Raw genomic sequence first — 17925 nt, forward strand, 5'->3', positions numbered from 1 at the left:
TGTCTGAATGTTAAGTTTTCCTGGTTAATATGAAAATAAGGAGATATGGTATGATTGTCAATGAGACAACTATCAACTAAAGTTCAAATGAAGTGGGTGTAAGCATTATAGGCAATAGTACAGCCTTCAGCAGTGAGAAAAACCCAGACCGTGTAGTCTGCTTTAAAAGGCCCTGACATGAAAAATATGAAACAATTCAAACGACCTAATTTATAACAAAACTATTTGTGAAAAACAAATATGAGACATGAACCAACAACAGCAATAGAACTACAGGTTCCTGACCGTCACAGGCACTTAAAGAATGTGGCAGGGTTTAACAAGGGCTCAACCCTCCCCTAACCTGGGAAAGTCTAAGGAAGAGAGCTTAAATTGTTTTTCGTTATCTCAGTCACAGTGAGGACTTCAACACAGAGCAAACACAAATTGCCTCACTTGCACTGCAAGTTTAAGATAACACCTAGCAGCGGTTTGAGTGGAATACATTGCAAGATGCATTCCAATCGGGCCCGATTAAAAAAATGAACATACTGGAAAGTGGAAAGTAGTACATATTTAAAACAAAATAGTTCCTATGCATTGGTGTAAATTATGTATGGAATGATTGTAAGGTGTACATATCTGGCAGATTTCCTCATTTTCGTGGTTCTTTTATCGATGTCTAGTATTCATGATTTAATTATATATATTAATTGGTCTGTTTCTTGTATACTATATTTAATAAAGCAATAGGTCAACTATATTTGGTGTTTGCCCGGGTGGGGTTACTGACTATCCTTTCTGGTATAACTGTACCGACAGCACTTGTCAAATCATACCCTGTTCTAACCAGAAAACATTGAAAAATATACCCTGTTCTAAACAGAAATATTGAAAAACATACCCTGTTCTAGACACGCTCAAGAAAATGTAGAATAGATGCTGTTCTAGACCCGGGTTCTAGACTGTATCTTAAACAGTTAAATAAGCGATCCTGGTCTAGTCAAATACTTTGTTTAAAAAAAGGCCCTGTAAGACCCTGTTCTCACCAGGAGGGCATGAAAAAGTGACCCTGTTCTAACCAGCAGGACATGAAAAGGGACCCTGTTCTAACCAGCAGGACATGAAAAGCGACCCTGTTCTTACCAGCAGGACATGAAAAGGGACCCTGATCTAACCAGCAGGACATGAAAAGCGACCCTGTTCTAACCAGCAGGACATGAAAAGGGACCCTGTTCTAACCAACAGGGCATCGATGAAAAAGCGACCCTGTTTTGCTCGATCCACACTCGTACCACTAAAAAATATAGGAAGTAACACTCCCCCCCCGGGTGTTTGTAATGATTGTAAGGTGTCTTTCTGGCTTGGTTTATCTGAACATGACCCAAAACTATCAGCATAAAATAAATTATAAATAGTATTTTTAAAGCAGGCCAGACATTTCAGATGTTCGCTCCTCTTGTTTTTGAATTTTTGTCAGATATTCGGAATCCTCTGGTTTTATCCATGTAGTGCCATTAAAACATTTTGCCCACTAAGCCCTACTTTTCTTTTCATAATTTTATAACATATAGTTTAAAAAGCCATATTTGAAAATCTTGTAAAATCCTTGTTATTTTCTCAAAGTTTTTATGTAAAACAATTCAAACGAGAAAACTAACGGCCTAATTTATGTACAAAAAATGAACGAATAACAAATATGTAACATATAAACAAACGACAACCACTGAATTACAGGCTCCTGATTTGGGACAGGCACATACATACAGAATGTGGCGGGGTTAAACATGTTAGCGGGATCCCAGCCCTCGACCCCCTAACCTGGGACAGTGGTATAACTGTACAATATAAGAATGAACTATAAAAATCAGTTGAAAGAGGCTTAACTCATCAGATGGATAAAATACAAATACAATGGACGTGGCCGGGTAGTTGTACATCCAAACAACAAAAAGACACTAAGTACAGATCTGAGAGTACTCGCAGTTTACATGTATTAGTTAGTGATTAGGTCAGTTTATGGGGAACCACTAGTGGTAGGCCAATGATATTTGGTATGCAGTTGAATTAGCATTGGCACATCTCATTACAATGGAGATAATTTGGCCCCACCCCCTCAGTCAAGGTCTATTGACTTTGAAACTTTGCTTAGTTTAAATGTATTAGTTTGTGATTAGGTCAGTTTATGGGGAACCACTAGTGGTAGGTCAATGATATTTGGTATGCAGTTGTATAAGCATTGGCATATCTCATTTCTATAGAGAATTTTTGGCCCCACCCCCTCATTCATGGTCTATTGACTTTGAAACTTTTGCTTAGTTTTCATGTATTAGTTTGTGATTAGGTCAGTTTAAGGGGAACTGTTAGTGGTAGGTCAGTGATAATTGGTATGCAGTTGTATAAGCATTAGCACATCTCATTTCCATGGAGAATATTTGGTCTTTACCCCTCAGTCATGGTTTTATTGACTGTAAACTTTTGCTTAGTTTACAAGTTACTGTTTGTGTTTAGGTTTGTTTAAAGGGAACGACTTGTGAAAAGTCAATGGTATTTGGTTTTCAGCTGTATTAGCATTGGCACATCTCATTTCCATGGAGATTGTTTAGCCCTGTACCTTCAGTCATGGTTCATTGACTGAATATTTGCATAACTTACATGTTAAAGTATTGCTATTTTAATTTCAACATTTGCATTATCAAAATAACAGATAGGCGAGACATATCTCTGTGTTAACAGTTTATTTGTTGAAACTACAGTAGATTGAAATAGCAAAAAATACAATCAGGATTATTTTTTTCCAATCAGTTGACATGGCCAAAATTAGCATTCAACTGTATTAAGGACTTAATTGCCCAGAAACAATCATAATTATTCTTATTGCAAAATATTCAATTTTATGCAAAAATTCTATTGGAGCGATACAGAACCCTTTTAAGACACAAATAGGTCAGTATCTCAATTATAATGAATAATAGGTCAACTATGTATGTAAGCCAACATGATGGCTAAAAATGAATGTTTAAGAGTGTATTGCCATAACTTAATTACTGGGTAAAATGACCTGTTTTTGCAATTTTTTTTCTTTTAAATATAAAATAAGGACCTTTGGTATATGACAGCCAATGAGACCACTATCCAACAAAGGAAATGTCAATGTTAAAAGGATGCATACAAATATAGAATATCATACAGCACAGGGATCTCTCAACCAGTGGCGGATCCAGAAAAAATTTCAAAAGGGGGGGGGCCACTGACTGCTAAAGAGGGGGCCCGCTCCACTCATTCCCTACATAATCAACCAAATTTTCCCAAAAAAAGGGGGGGGGGAAAGGGGCTTCCTGGGCCCCCTCTTAATCCGCCTCTGTCAACATATAAACTTTGGTACAGCGTTTGGCTGGGGTTTAAAAACCATCCCCCATTATATTGATATACCTATACATATATTTCATAAGACAATTCAACCCATTTTTAATATTTCCCAGCTATCTAAATACAATCTGTGACATGTTATTTAGATGTTATCCACATGGAACCATTAATTCACATTTATAAACCATGTACATATAAATTTCTAACCATTGATATATTTAACCTATCTGAAATTACACCCCCATTGATATTTTTGACATTCAAAAAAATGAATTCAATCGGCATTGTCTCTGCATATATGTAACCTTCATATAGGAAGACCCCCCCCCCCCCCCTCCAATACCTCACAGCCTTAAAATATGAGAAAAAATTCATACCAAATATAGTAAGCTGTATTTTTACAGCCAGAGAAAAAAAACTTGAAAAAATACATCAGAGAAAACTAATGACTTGATTGAAGCTAATGATCGACATTAAAAAAATATTATGGCAACCAACAATTATAGACTACTAAGATCTACTAAGGCTTTGGACAAACAACTAAAGAATGTGGCAGTAATAAACTCTTTGTCTCATGGGCAATTCTACCATTTCTCCTTATTTGTATATTGTGAGAACTTTATCCTAAACAGTGGTGTAACAGCACAACATAAAAAAACTAAAAGTCAGATGGTTGACTAAATTAACCGAGCTTGATTCATTATGCATAAAATCTTGAAACCTATAAAGATGGTGGCTGGGTTTCGAAGGTCTATCTAACAGTCCAATATTTATGTATAAGTTATGTAACCAGTCATTCATGTACAAAATGTGGGTCATAGTGTCAAATTTTAATATAGACCTTCAATATTATTCAAGAATTGTCCCCTGACATCACATTTGACCTTTACCAACAGCTCCTTAGATCAGGACAATATATAGACAAAACTGAACCTGTTATTCAAACATAATTGTTGTTCAAGTAGATTCGATTTTAACATCAAACCTACTGAGTTACTCAGTTGGGGATCCAGGATTTCAAAAACAGGGGGGATCGAATCATCCATCTGCATTAACCATACATATAGCTCCATAAAAGGAGGGAGCAGGCCCCATGGTCCCTCTTAATCCATTTCTGTTACTACACTTTGGTAAGTTTTAAAGGTTTGTGCACTTAAGTTAGTTCTCTTAATGCCTTGCATTTTTTTTTAGGTATGAATTTTAACTATAAAACTATCCAAGTTGTGAACACTCAAATAATGTCATGAGTCCTCCGTGAGTTGCAGTTTCTTAGATCCGTAGTTCTTTTTCCAAAAGATCTTTCAAAATGAATTCATTGTTAGTTTATATACTGGTCGGAGAATGAAAGATACCAAAGAAAAAATTTGTATTGATAAATCTAAAACAAACTGTCAATGCCATGGCAAAAACAAAAAAGATGAAAAGACAAACAACAGTTCACAAAACACAATATAGAAAACTAAAGACTGAGCAACACAAACTCCACTAAAACCCTCTATCAAGTATTGTGATAGGAAACGAAAGCTCTGGAATATTGTTTCAACTGGGAGATATATACTCCATATACTGAGGCTGCTGGAATATTGTATCAACTGGGAGATATATACTCCATATACTGAGGCTGCTGGAATGTTATGTAATATTCATAACTTAAGGAGAAAAATTACTTATTCATGGCCCCTTTGTTTTCTATGTTAAATATGCAATTTCAAGCAAACACAGCTATAACAATTACCGGTAAGTTTTAATAAAGTAGCATTCATTTCATGTCAAATTCAAAACAATACCTGTTCATCAAACATATATCCAAAAAGGGCTCTCTGTTTGAAATCTTTCATTTGTAACCAAAATTAACAAATTATTTTACATATTTTGGAAGTTCCAGTTTTGCATAGAAACTATTTTGTTTTAAATCTATGTATTATACATACAATATTTCCTGACAATTTATCCAACATTTATCACAATGTGACTTCTTGTCTAAATGCTTATGTTTATGCACACTTCAGTGTGATTGTCAGGTTTAATTATGGCAGCATATGTTTGATTTCTTTGCCAGATTTATTTCATTGGTATAACACCATGGCTTTGTTCTACTATTCACAGTTGAGGCATGATCATCAGTTTGCAAAGAATTCCGCTCAAACTTGTGCTAGGTACTGTCTCTTACTTGCAGTGTGGTGAGAGATTTTGCTCTGTGTTGAAGCCCTCACTGTAACTTTGAGATGGAGACCAGCAATAAGTGTTGTCCTGTGCTTTTTATATTTTTTGCTATACATGTACTGATATTGTGTCATGAATGATACCCCTTTCTTTCTTTTCTATAACTTTCTTGTACCCGGTATGTTCTTCCTAACTAGGTCCATAACTTGAGGTTCTACACCTTCACTTATCTTTTCTCATTAAAATTTTTATGTAGAGTTACAGAAATGTAACAACAAGTAAAAGGAGATAAGGAGTAAATATCAATGAGACAGCAACCAAACAACACAAACAACCAGACATCTTGAAGTTGGTATGTTGATATTACAGCTATGAACAAGAGTGATAACAAATTCAATTAGAAAAGCACATACTTTGAAACTCTTCAATAACAAGTAAATATCAGAATATCATACAAGTAAGAGGCTTAGCTAGCTATAAAACCAGGTTTAATCCACCATTTTCTACATAAGAAAATGCCTGTTCCAAGTCAGGAATATGACAGTTGTTATCCATTTGTTTGAAGTGTTTGAGCTTTTGATTTTGCCATTTTTAAAATTAGGGACTTTCTGTTTAGATTTTTCCTCAGAGTTCAGTATTTTTGTTATTTTACCTTTTATAGAAGGCAAAAAAGTCAGTATCGTTCCTTTTTTTAATGGATAATAATGGGGAATCTGACAATGGTTTAAAGGAATTAAGAATAGTGTAAACATTGAAATGAGATCAAGGTCAAGAAACACCACATGATAAATTTTCAAACCAAATATATTTTGTGTATTACCAGTTCTTATAATTATAAATGACAAAAATAATATGTGATCAAAAGTGTGAAAGTTAGGTCAAAGTTGGATGACCTTGTCTGACTAACGTTTACTTCACAACAAAGTTTTTAGAGGTCAGATATTGAAGGTGAAGGTTAATAGTTTACAAATTGATTTTATCATAATGATTGGCCTCCATTAATAATGAACATGGGAAAGTAGGAAAGGGAAGTTTCATCTTAAGACATCAGTCATTGGTCATTTATAATTGTATATCTATTTGATGTATGTAAACCTGAATATTGATGGTGGGGGGATCCCAGAAGTTCATTCCTACCCTCACAATATAAAAATAAAAAGATGTGATATGATTGCTAATGAGACAACTCTCCACCAGAGACCAAATGACATAGAAGTAACAAATCCATTTAAAAAGGACATTCCTATTTAAACTGTGGAATTCTAGACAAATAAACACTAAGTTGATAGAAAGAAGATAAAGCAGGTTATAATTACTTGTTTATTTTACATATGTCTGCAAATGAAAGACAGAATGCACCACAATTACCAGTAAATAAACAGTTAACATTGATCATACATAAAAATAATACATTTGGCAATCATCATCTGAACAAGTCCCTTACACTTCTGTAATTAGTTAAGGTTGAAAATTGTCAATTCTTTATTTAGCTTGGAACAAATTCTTTGCTCAGCATGATTAGCTTAAAGTCAGTAGTTTCATTTTCCTAATATATTGTACAACAGCATATGTAGCATGCAAACACTAATTTTACATTTTGTCTCAAGAAATATGTTGTCCATCAACATATGGTTTAGAAATTAAAAAAAAAAATCATTCCATTTTGCATAATATACCATGTAAATGTATATACACTTATCTCATAATACATAAAAACATATGCAAAAACCCTAACATGTAACAATGCCAAAAAACTCACAGAAAAATTTCTTAGGACAAATTTTCATTTTCAATTTTCTACTGTAGACATGCCACTTCATTCCATTATTTCAATTGTCACTTCTGAATAATCAGACAATGAATATTTGCAAAAGCATAAAGATTCCTCACTTAGCAGAACATGTACCTAACGCTATACTTGCCATAACTCATTTAGAAATATATTTAAAAGTTGAAGAAAATAAATAAACATTAGGAAACAGTTGAGAAGTAAGATTCTTTCACATGCAAATCAGTTGAATATATTGTGGAATGAACATTCATTACAGTAATGTTAGTACCTAGCTTAATTGTCGGGAATTGTCCTGAATATGCATGAAATATTTGACACTGGACGTTTAGCAACCAACAATCAATCAATTGTCGGGAATGAAGGAACTCTAAATGACAAAAAAATAATGACACACATGTTATAAAAAAAGACTGAATTTTAACAACTAAATTAAAAATAAATTTATTGTTGTGATTTATAACTGTGAAATCCTACATATCAATAATGCTTTAAAAATTCACAATGCCATTTTTTTGGCGAAAATAATTCCATCACAATTAATGCAATAAAAAGATATTGAAAGAGTTCAGAATTTACAATAACAAATAGATGAAATTAGTATTCCATTGTTGGTCTTCATCTTGATAAAGTCTTTACACTGAATGTACTCAACAAAGATATACACAGGACTTTTTATGTCACAGATATTGATCAATTTGACCAGAAGTTATATATTGCATGCAAATCAATGCGTAAGAAAACGGTTGAAAAATGCCAAAAACAAAAATATATTTACATTTACCATAAAATGTACATGTGAAAAAATTTACACCATTAAAGAACCTTAGTGAGAGCGCTCACATACCCCACGTCCCCACATTGTCATTGGAGAAATAAAATAAGTGTAAGAAAAAAAAATTGAATCAGAAAAAAAAATTGAATCATAATTTCCTGTCAATATGCACATCTACATAGTATGTCCTTATTATAAACACAGTTTCATTAAATTCTGTTGTGTGGTTTGAGAGGAGTTGCGATGACAAAAGGTTGCAGTAGTATATTGGGAAAATAAGTTCAAAGGGGCGTAACTCCTGGAAAAAAAAATTGAATCGTAATTTCCTGTCAATATGCACATCTACGTTGTATGTCCTTATCATCTGAAAAGGTTTCATGAAATTCTGTTGTGTGGTTTGAGAGGAGTTGCGATGACAAAAGGTTGCAGTAGTATATTTGGCAAATAAGTTCAAAGGGGCGTAACTCCTGGAAAAAAAATTGAATGGTAATTTCCTGTCGATATGCACATCTACGTTGTATGTCCTTATTATCTGAAAAGGTTTCATGAAATTCTGTTGTGTGGTTTGAGAGGAGTTGCGATGACAAAAGGTTGCAGTAGTACATTAAAGTAAATAAGTTCAAAGGGGCGTAACTCCTAGAAAACAAATTGAATCGTAATTTCCTGTCGATATGCACAACTACATAGTATGTCCTTATTATCTAAAAAGGTTTCGTGAAATTCTGTTGTGCGGTTTGAGAGGAGTTGCGATGACAAGAAATAGGACTGACTGACTGACGGACGGACAGACAGACGGACGGACGAGTCAAAAACATTATACCCTCCGCAACTCGTTGCGTGGGGTATAAAAATTGATCTGACAAGTAAATATCATGCATTGATTGGTGGAGAAACAAACAACTGCACATTTATCAGAGATGTTATATCTATAGCATGGACTAGTTATACCAGTTATAATATGATCAAATAAAATGTCCATGTATTAAAATGTATACCAAAATTGATTTGATAAGTAAATATCATGCATCGATTGGTGGAGAAACAAACAACCAACTGCACATTTATAAGAGTTCTTATATCAACAGCATGGACTAGTTACACCAGTTATAATATGATCACAGATATTCTTATGTCTTTTAATGGTTTTATTTTTCTTTATTTAGAGCTTGAATGAATTCTTCTAACTTTTCTTGAATCTGTCCGACTGTTTCTGAAAGTAAAAATATAAATACAGATTAAACTGCAGGAATGTTGTGCCAAATTTTTACGTCACTTATATACAATACTGAATCTTTACCATAATGGACCATTTCAAAATTCAAATTCGTTCCCCGTGTATTTTGAAGAGTAATTTTTAGCATTCTCCCATTCTGAAAAGAGTTCTCTAATCATATTCCTTCTTTTCTATTCTAATGCAACTGGCTTATATTAGCATTGTTGCTTATTACCATCAAAACACTACATTTCTGACCATGCAAATCTAACAGATATCAACATCAGGTTGACAAGTGACATACATTCATAATTTCAAGTAGTTAAAAGAGCTTGTGTCAACTTTCATTGGTTGTTCCACTCAAGACTTGTAAAAAATGTTCTTCCTAAAGATGACCTTGACTGATTAATTCATTGTTGTTTCTTCAATGTTTAGGGGAAAATATTTCAGAAGAATACATTGAATAACAAACCAATCAGAGAGGTTCAGCAAATTGGGTCAATAGGATGAAAATTCGAACTGTCATATAGAAAAAAGTATCAGTTGTTGGATAGAGTCAGAGATTTGACCTTGCAAAAGGTCACATACCAAAGTTTATCTTGGTGTTTTGGCTTATTTTAACAAATAAAAAATAAATGGGGAATGTGTCCATGGGACAAAGATGATGCCCCCACTTGCATATCATATAAAGTTATAAAGGGACATAACCGAAAAACGGTAAAAGTGACGCTACCCAAATTTGTTATGGATCTGAGGTTTGTAGTAATAAGTATTGTGTATAAGTTTCATAACATTTGGTTGAGGCAAACTTAAGTTTGAGAACGGAAACAAAAAATTCAGCAATTTTTCCTTTTGTAAAGGGGCATAACTCTAGAACAGTAAAAGTGACACCACCAAAAATCAAACTTGATCTGTATTTTGTAGTAATAAGCATTGTGTATAATTGTCATAACATTCGGTTGAGGCAAACTTAAGTTAGAGAACGGAAACAAAATATTTAGCAATTTTTCCTTTTGTAAAGGGACATAACTCTAGAACGGTTAAAATGACACCACCAAAATTGTTATTGATCTGTACTTTGTGGTAATAAGCATTGTGTATAAGTTTCATAACATTTGGTAGAGGCAAACTAAATTTAGAGAATGGAAACGAAAAATTCAGCAATTTTTCCATTTGTAAAGGGCATAACTCTAGAACGGTTAAAATGACACCATCAAAATTCAAACTTGATCTGTATTTTGTGGTAATAAGCATTGTGTATAAGTTTCATAACATTTGGTTGAGTCAAACTAAAGCTGGAGATCGGAAACGAAAAATTCAGCAATTTTTCCATTTGTAAAGGGGCATATCTCTACAACAGTTTAAGTGATGCCACCAAAATTCAAACTTGATCTGTGTTTTATGGTGATAAGCATTGAATATAAATTTCATAACATTTGGTTAAGGCAAATTAAAGTTAGAGAACGGAAACCAACTTTGGGACATATGGACGGACGTAGGTACGGACGGACAAGGATAAAACTTAATGCCCCCTCGGCTAAAGTGGGTAGGGGGGCATAAAAACTGGCCTGGCTGTCTTTAACTTTCACAGTATATAAATTAATGGGGAATGTGTCCATGGGACACAAATGATGCCCCCGCTTCCATATAACGTTATAAATGGACATAACTCAAGAACTGTAAAAGTGACACTACCCAAATTTGTACTTAATCTGAGTTTTTTGGTAATAAGCATTGTTTATAAGTTTCATAACATTTGTTTGAGGCAAACTTAAGTTAGAGAACGGAAACAAAAAATTCAGCAATTCTTCCATTTGTAAAGGGGCATAACTCTAGAACGGTAAAAGTGACGCCACCAAAATTCAAACTTGATTTGTGTTTTGTTTTAATAAGCATTGACTAAAAGTTTCATATCATTTGCAAACTAAAGTTAGAGAACGGACACGAAAAATTCAGCAATTGTAAAGGGCATAACTCTAGAACGGTAAAAGTGATGCCACCAAAATTGAAACTTGATTTGTGTTTTGTGGTAATAAGCATTGTCTATAAGTTTCATAACATTTGGTTGAGGTAAACTAAAGTTAGAGACAAAACGAAAAATTCAGCAATTTTTTCATTTGTAAAGGGGCATAACTCTAGAACGGTAAAAGTGATGCCACCAGAATTCAAACTTGCTCTGTGTTTTATGGTAATAAGCATTGTGTATAAATTTCATAACATTTGGTAGAGGCAAACTAAAGTTAGAGAACGGAAACCAATTTTGGGACGTACGTACAGACCGATAAAGGTAAAACTTAATGCCCCCTCCGCCATGGCGAGGGCATAAAAAATATATTAAACTCCACCATACAAACATACACAACTTACTTAATTCTTCAGCAAGCGTAACTCTCCTTCCTGTTAACAATGTCTTTAAAGTGTTTTTATTTTCACTATATTCTTCTAATACTTCTTTTATTATTCGTTCTAATCTTCTAGCTGTAATATATACAATGTTTGAATATAGATGAGTTTTAAAATCACAAAAATCCTAAATAGATTGATGTAAATAAACACCAGGATTAAAATTTTGAATGGCAGATGTGACTTACGTCTACAAACTTATAGATTGATTAAACAAGAACATGTGTCCATAGGACACAAGCCTCCCTCACACTATATCATTTCGACTTCATCAGTAAAAAACAGAAAAATAATGACAGGTTTCTTATGTTTCAATGATAACATCATTCTAGTTCCAACTGAACTGCAGAATTGTATTGATTTTGAATCAAAAGTATGTATTACAACATAAAGCAATCCAAATATCTGTACATACCTTCATTATTTACAACCTGTTGTCTCAGAGCATTGCTGGTTACTTGTAACATTCTATGTAATCTCCAAAATAAAACAACATCACTACAATCCAACTGTAAAGAAAAGATAAATAAACTGTTAACACAGAGATATGTCTCGCCTATTTGTTATTTTGATAATGCAAATGCTGAAATTAAAATAGCAATACTTTAACATGTAAGTTATGCAAATATTCAAAATCAATGAACCATGACTGAAGGTACAGGGCTAAACAATCTCCATGGAAATGAGATGTGACAATGCTAATACAACTGCAAACCAAAGACCATTGACTTTTCTTAAGTCGTTCCCTTTAAACAAACCTAAACACAAACATTAACTTGTAAACTATGCAAAAGTTTCAAAGTCAATGAACCATTATTAAGGGGTGGGGTTATATAATCTCCATGGAAATGAAACTTGCAAATGCCAATACTTTTGCATACTGAATATCATTGACTTAACATTAGTGGTTCATCTTAAACTGACCTAATCACAAACTAATACATGTAAACTAAGCAAAAGTTTCAAAGTCAATAGACCATGAATGAGGGGTAAGGACCAAGTATTCTCCATGGAAATGAGATGTGATAATGCTTATACAACTACATACCAATTATCATTGACCTGACACTAACAGTTCCCCTTAAACTGACCTAATCAAAAACTAATACATGAAAACTAAGCAAAAGTTTCAAAGTCAATAGACCATGAATGAGGAGGCAGGGCCAAATAATCCCCATGGTAATGAGATGTGCCAATGCTAATACAACTGCATACCAAATATCATTGAACTACCTCTAGCGGTTCCCAATAAACTGACCTAATCACAAACTAATACATGTAAACTAAGCAAAGTTTCAAAGTCAATAGACCTTGACTGAGGGGGCGGGGCCAAATAATCTCCATGGTAATGAGATGTGCCAATGCTAATACAATTGCATACCAAATATCATTGACCTACCACTAGTGGTTCACCATGAACTAGACCTAATCATAAACTAATACATTGTTGACGATGCCGCCAACGACGACACCAGAAACAGCATACCTATGTTACACTTTTTGACTCCGTCAAGCGAGACAAAAATGATAATACAGCCGTATGCTATCTTCCTTATAATAAACAACACAATAGAACCAAAAACGACATCCTTATTTCTTCTCTTCAGAAATTTGCACATTTTTGTACAATAAATCATAATGTGTGTTGTTATGAATATATACTGATAATTGATGTTGATTGTAAACATGGTTGTGGTTAATACATTTCTACCTATTATGAAACAGTGTGTTTCCCATGTTAAAGAGAAATTTGTATTTTTTCACAATTAACCTTTTTGCTTTGTTTTGCCTTATTTGTTACGATTTCTGTAATGCAAGAAATTTGATTATCCCAACAGTTTATATTGTTTTATTAATTGTGCATTACTCACGCCAAAATCGGAGAAGCCTTCTTTATAATAATAAAAGCCTTTTCTACATTCCTGAGCCTGTGACAAGGACTTCTTTACAAAATGTTGTCTGTATACATGGTGCCATGCATGTTTCTTTAATCTATCAATAAAAATATTACTACTGTAAATTCAGAAATTATTGCGAGGTTTTTATTATTGCGAATAATGCGACTAATTGAAAATCGCAATAATAAGAACTTGCATTTTGATATCTGATGCATATACCTGTATGCAGGTTTTTCTGAAATCGCAATAATAAATCTCGCATTTTTGTTCTTTCTTCAAAAATCGCAATAATAAATGCACGCAATAATTTCTGAATTTACAGTATCCCCATAATGTATAGAAAGTATACGCAGCAATATTAGTACCTATTCTTTTTATTCATTTTAATCCATAGTTAAAAGATCTTGAAACTTAAGGATTTAAAGTTCAGTCCTTTGTCTAAGATTTACCGAGCTATGTCAATTTAACATTAAGAAAAAAGATTTTTTAAGGGCATATGATACAGTAACAGGGGAGGTAATGACGTTGCTAACGCGAAATATTATTTTTTCCCGATGTCAAACTGTGACATATCAGGAAAAGATGCATTTTTGACTGATTTAACTTGAAAACTAGTTCATTAACCCCTCTTTTTTAAAATGACATTAGGTTTGATTACGTATGAAGATTTTTTGTACAAGTTATTATGAAAAAGTCACGAATGAAATTTTTTTAAATTATATAAATATACAGCAAAAAATGATGTTTCTTTCTAAAATCCTACAACTTTGATAAAAATTATTTCCAAAGAATTGTTATACAAATTTAGAGCATACTTATGTAAAGAAGATTTTCCAAATGTTTTTACAAAAATATGTTTGTGTTTATCTTTTGAAACAAAAAAGTTAGGTATGTCTATACAAAGGATAGGAATGTCCAAAAAAGGGACATTTTAAGTTAATGTCTAAAATTTAGACCCTATTTATCTCTTAAAGTAGCACATGAAGGTATATTTTTTATTACATATTTGAATTGCTTAGGTGAAAAATAGCTTGTATGCAAATTTTCGTAAAAAATTAACCTTGCGATCGAAACCTTAAAGTCATATGAAATGAGTTTCTTGTGGTTATAATGTTCTGCAAAAGGAAAAATATTGGCGAGTATGGGAAGACAATAATTCAATAGCAGTACATTTCTGAATATTTTGATAAGATGAAAGGTCTTTATATGCGACTACATTATTTTGTTGAGTTCACCTTAGACCTTTAATAAAGAATCTACATACATTTACAAACGAGTGCTTGTTATACTCATGCCTATTTCCTCCCGGTTTCACATACATTTGTTTTATTATAAAACTTTGCAATTCCAGTATTTCAAATTAAAAATTTGAAGTATTATATGACTTTAATATCAACAATAAAATAGTTATTGAAACAGAATTACATTTATACTTTTAACTTTTTATATTTCTAAATATACTTTATTAGACTATGGAAAGCATAGATTATCATCTAAGTAGTAGGAAAAAAATTATCAAAAGGAGAATAAACAATTATATGGGAGTGGATTTCCATTATAACAGACATTGTGGAAAAATTAAGTATTTGATATTGCATTTTCTCGATCAGCACATAAAAAAAAATGAAAGAAGTTTGTTTTATTCAATTCCTTTTCTGTGACATCATGACATCAAAACTGTACTTGTTTTTTTATTGAAGTATTAATTCAAAGGACCTACTGAGAAATCTTGGAACTTAAAAAGTGAAAATTTCAATAAAATTTAAGACAATCAAGGCTCCTTCTTTGTCTTACATAAAGTAGAGTACTAAACCCCTAACAGGAGGGATTGTGCCTGATATTCATATGAGGAAGACATAATCTTTTAATCAGTTTAATTGAGATCTGGAGCTGGCATGTCAGTAACTGCTAGTAGTCTGTTGTTATTTATGTATTATTGTCATTTTGTTTATTTTCTTTTGTTTCATATTCTGACATCGGACTCGGACTTCTCTTATACTGAGTTTTACTGTACGTACTGTTGTGCGTTTGTTTTTTCTACATTGGCTAGAGGTATAGGGGGAGGGTTGAGATCTCAAAAAACATGTTTAACCCCGCCGCATTTTTGCGCCTGTCCCAAGTCAGGAGCCTCTGGCCTTTGTTAGTCTTGTATCATTTTTAATTTTAGTTTCCTGTGTATAATTTGGAGTTTAGTATGACGTCCATTATCACTGAACTAGTATACATATTTGTTTAGGGGCCAGTTGAGGGACGCCTTCGGGTGCGGGAGTTTCTCGCTGCATTGAAGACCAATGGTTGGCCTTCGGCTGTTGTCTGCTCTATGGTTGGGCTGTTGTCTCTTTGACACATGCCCCATTTCCATTCTCAATTTTACTCATGTCTGACTGGTGTTAATTGATATTAGATGATTAGGAATGTTCATAGGTAAATATATACAGTTTGACTCTTCACAAGGATATAATGAAAACTTACATGAAAACTATAAAGCTATGGTACTATTCAAAACTAAGTGTACTTACAAATTCCTGGTCAACTTCTACACCTTGTGAGTGTAAATTTCTTTTAACTGTTGTGAGTTCATCTGTTGCAAGTACTGACTTGTGACTGTAATAAAGGCATATTTCAATATAAATAATAGAAAAACAAGAGGCTGTCAGAGAGACAGCAAACCAGATTTTCCAGCAGAGGTCGAACCCTGAACAGTTGAGCAAGTATGGACACACCATTTAAGCTTAAAACAGCTCTGAATTTGGATTGTGATTGAATATTTGACATTGCATACGTTTGTGACACAAAATGAATGTGGTTAAAGAACTGAAAAATTTGAAATTGGACATTTACCTATTATGGTCCAATATCCAAAATCTAAGTACATTGTTAGAATGAGCATATCAAAGAACCCCAAGAATTCAATTTTTGATGAAATCAAACAAAAGTATAATTCAGGACCATTTGAATCTCAATGACGACCAATTTGATAAGGGAGCCCAAAATCCAAAATCTCTAAATACATGGTTAGATTCAGCATTTCAAAGAACCCCATGAATTAATTTTTTGTTAAAATCAAACCAAGTTTAATTTTGGACACTGATTTGGACCAACTTGAAAACTGGGCCCAAAATAAAAAAAAAAAATGTTTATTATTAGACAATATAAGCTTAGTTTTTAAAGGAGTTCGATTCATCAAAAAAAATATATAGCATTCAGAAAATTAGTTTATACAGAATAACAAACAAACCTAACACAAAATTCTTCAAGCAATTTACCAAAGAAAAGATATCATTTACCATTAATACAATGTCTTTTAAAAATCTATAAAACTTATCCAGGGTTTCAGCTAGGATTTTGAGGGCTTTAGTCACTTTTGCGCGAGATGAAAATCAACCTTGTTTTGGGTAACAGCAAGGAATCAAGGACGTATATAACTAGCTATGCATATTTGTCTCTCTCGTTTAATTTGATACTAAATGGTTTTGTATTTTACGTTTTAGTGTCTATAAATTAATATGAATACTTTCACGCATGTGCAGTACATAGTAAAGCAAGCACCTGTTTGACTCGTGAAAATATTTCCTAACGTTTTGAATAAAGTTCAATTTTTTTAATCCAAATTGTCGAAAGGTTTTAATGAAAAGTTATATCAAATATGACGAAAATATGTTCATATGACAAAACTACAACAAACGAACTGCAAAATGTGATCGTTGGGAATTAAAACGCGAACTGTCGAAGGGAAAATAATTTTGTCAAATTTCACTTCAGTTATTTTCAGGGGACATTCCTGATCAACAAAAGTTGGGTGCCTCTTTTTTAAAACCACAGCATAATTGATCTTGTAAGGACTATTTCACTGCATAATCATTATCCTTGTTAATACATTTAAATCGATATTTGGAATTCATTTCTTTAAAGTTGGAAACAAGGATTTGTAACAATCCTTATTGGAACGATTCTAATGACTAAATTGTAAATTAATCGAGAAAAGATCACTTGTACTTTCTATTTTTAAACGAAATGAAAATGGGAAGTGACAAGTGATTAATAAATTCAGAATGAGTCCGGATTCATCTACGGATTAGTTATGGTTTCTAAAGGGGCACTAGCTACGAGATATAAAAAATTATAAAATATGATTTTTTTTGTTCAATCATTAATGAAAGTGGAATAGTGAAATAAAAATTCGCTTTTAGCAGCCAGTCTTGTCCAATTTTGTCAAAAAAAGCAAATAAATATTGATGATGAATTATTCACTTGCAAGTGAATAATTCGACCTCATTGAATCCGTATTCATGTGAACTTCAATTTAACTCCTTAGATAGAGTTGGATAACGCATGA

The sequence above is a fragment of the Mytilus californianus genome, unplaced genomic scaffold (genome assembly GCF_021869535.1).
Source record: "Mytilus californianus isolate M0D057914Y unplaced genomic scaffold, xbMytCali1.0.p SCAF_10, whole genome shotgun sequence".
Lineage (NCBI taxonomy): Eukaryota > Metazoa > Mollusca > Bivalvia > Mytilida > Mytilidae > Mytilus > Mytilus californianus.